Source organism: Alosa sapidissima, chromosome 17, assembly GCF_018492685.1.
Source record: "Alosa sapidissima isolate fAloSap1 chromosome 17, fAloSap1.pri, whole genome shotgun sequence".
Taxonomy (NCBI): Eukaryota; Metazoa; Chordata; class Actinopteri; order Clupeiformes; family Clupeidae; genus Alosa; species Alosa sapidissima.
The window spans coordinates 23408264-23411481 of record NC_055973.1 but is presented as its reverse complement, the minus strand read 5'-3'; positions in this window follow the sequence as shown (position 1 = coordinate 23411481).

Below are 3218 nucleotides of genomic sequence, written 5' to 3'. Positions count from 1 at the left end.
TCTCGTCTCGTCTCATCTCATCGCTCCTTCACTCTGACACTGACCCACTTTTGATGCAGGGCAGTGTACTGCGGCAGATGAAATGCGGCCAGGGTATCACACACACACACACACACACACACACACACACACACACACACACACGCACAGTCCATTTACAGTACCACAAACTCAGCATTTTAAACAGTGTCAAAGACCTGCCTAATGGATCTCCAACGCCAGACATTTTTGAGATAACTAGAGAGAGTAAGTTAAACTTTTTATATATATATATATATTTTATATATATATATATATATAATGTTTGCGTTAGTATGAGCATAAGTATAAACATTGAGATCTATACCAAACAAGAAGACGAAGAGGGCTGCCAGTACTTACTGTGCTGTCCTGCAAGTTAGGGCTTCATCAGGATCGTGCCTGTGAGTGTGTGTGTCTCTGTGTGTGTGTGTGTGTGTGTGTATGTGGTTATGTATATGTTTGTATGCGGGTAGGTTTTCAATCCGTTCTCCTGTTGTATGTACAAGTGTCCTGAATCTGTTGTATGTCTGCTGGAGTTGGGTGAAGTTCCCACTCTAGTCAGAAGGTCAGACCGCCTTAGTAACTCAACTGCCACATGGTCAGACACACACACACACACACACACACACACACACACACACTACCCCCCCCCCCCCCTCAGGAGAATGTATGGCAGCCCCATCTGTAGAGACATGAATCAGGGGGCACAAATTTAGTTCGGTGGTTTCCCGACAGGCCATATTAATCACACGCAGAGAACTTGATACAGACCAGAGTAGTCGGGCCCCGATAACTCCACAGACAACCTATGACACATCACAGGTCCAAGCAATGATAGGTAGACAGAAAGCAATGATATGAGCCGACATAGTTGTGAAGTCCTGATGCAATAAGTTATCGGCTAAAGATAGCTGTGCACGAACAAGACCAATAAACACCAACATCTACACGTAGAAAAACAACCACACAACCAGTTCCACTACAAATAACTGCAGACAGACCAGAGCCTGGACATACTTAATCCTGATAACTCTGTTGATGCGTTTCCCCAAAATAGGTGGTGTGTTGCTCTTTGCTTCAATGTAGTGCCTCCGTCACCTGGCAAAGACGGAGGGCAGGTGTGTGTGTGTGTGTGTGTGTGTGTGTGTGTGTGTGTGTGTGTGTGTATGTGTATGTGTATGTGTATGTGTATGTGTGTGTGTGTCTCATGGCCAGAAAAAGAACAGGCATCCACTGAAATGGCTCACAGGCCTCTCTGTGATAAGGGACAACTTCAAGAAGATTGTACTCTCTCACCAACGGGTACATACCAGTAGTAGCCGTGTGTGTGTGTGTGTGTGTGTGTGTGTGTGTGTGTGTGTGTGTGTGTGTGTGTGTGAGAGAGAGAGTGAGAAAGAAAAGCACAAAGAGAAGAGAGGATTGGTCTAGTGAGTGTTTGAAAGATGTTCAACGTACTGCGGATCCAATGGTCTTTTTAGAGATTCAGTTTCACACACACACACACACACACACACACCAGTAGTCCAGGGTGGAAAAAGGCTGGACTACAAGTGGGTGCACAGGTGTTGGCTATGGCTAACTGTAGTTTCTATTAAAAGAGACTGAAGTACTTAGGGGGAGGAGGAGGAGGAGGAGGGTGGGGGAGGGGTGTAGGAGAGGGTGGGAAGCCTTTGAGACTTCAGCTCAGGCTTTGACAGACAGCACCCTCTAGTGTCCAAAGCGCACAATGATATTCAATCTAATCTATCCCAGATAACCCCCAACTACTCATGCATAGCCATGCAGTCACACTCTTGTATAAGCATGATCATTAGTGTCATCAGTCTTTTATTACAATTACTACTTCTTTGATAGTCCCATGCACACACAAGCACACTAGCACTAACAGTCACACACACACACACACACACACACACACAGTTGAGAGAATGCTGTGGGAACAGGGCTTAGTCTGTTTTTATCTCATAGAGCGTAACAGACAGCAGAGCGTGCTTGAATGTGGGACTGTGACAGAGAGAGAGAGAGAGAGAGAGGGAGAGAGAGAGAGAGAAAGAGAGAGAGAGAGAGAGAGTTTATGTGTGAGACTGTGTGTATGTGTGTGTAGTGGAGGGCGGGGGGCTTTCACACACGCAGCAATTTGCACTGAACTGACCTAAGAAACAAACAGACACATGCAGACAAACACACACACACACACACAGACACACACGATTATGTGGAGTTCATCTATACACTGGGGTCCATCTTTCAGTCTTACTCGTAACATCTCAGGGAGGTTGCAGTGATGTTGAGCAATAAGCTATCTCTTGCCATTAACACACACACACACCGTAATTCAGCCAACAAAAATACCTAGATTTCAAAATAGAGGTCACACACACAAACACACACCTCTGACCTAAATGCATTTGTCCTAGATTGCAACATTTCCTCACTTAGGGAGTAAGTGCTTCACAAACAAACAAAAACAAACAAACAAACAGACAGACAAAAAATGCAAGAGAACTGAAACAAAAGAAAATAAACTGCTAGAAAAGGAAAAGCTTATGGTAAATTATTGTGTATCCTTACATTCTAAGTCTAACACTGTTAAAATAGAAGTCAGACAAACAAACACACACACACACACAGGTGGAGGACGGGTCTAGGGTTCATGTTAAATTGTTTCTGAAACCTGCACCTAAGCCACCGATTGCCATAGCAACCACGGCCTGGCCACCCATTTCTGGAGTTTCTGGGGATAGGCAGTGAGGGAGTAGACAGACCCTGACCGATCAACAAATGCACACACACACTCACCCTCTGCCACCCCCCCCCCCACACACACACACACACACACACACACACACTAACACACAAGCATAGGAGCCTGACCTCTCTTCCAACCACTAACGAGCTACAGACCAATTAACCTATTAAGGCCTTAATGAGCTGTGGTGTAATTAACCTGAGGCGCTGGTAATGAGTGGGCACACCAAACTCATGAGTCACTGCAAGGCCTGGTCATCATGGAATTTCAGAGGAATCTGATTGGATAAAAATGTATATGCAGGTTTCCGATTGGATGAGAACACTTTTGATGTTTTGTTTTGATTGGATTAGGGCCAAGGTCAGGCCGAGAGGAGGCATGTGCATGAGTGTGTGGGATGACATACAATCTTGCAAGTGTGTGTGTGTGTGTGTGTGTGTGTGTGTGT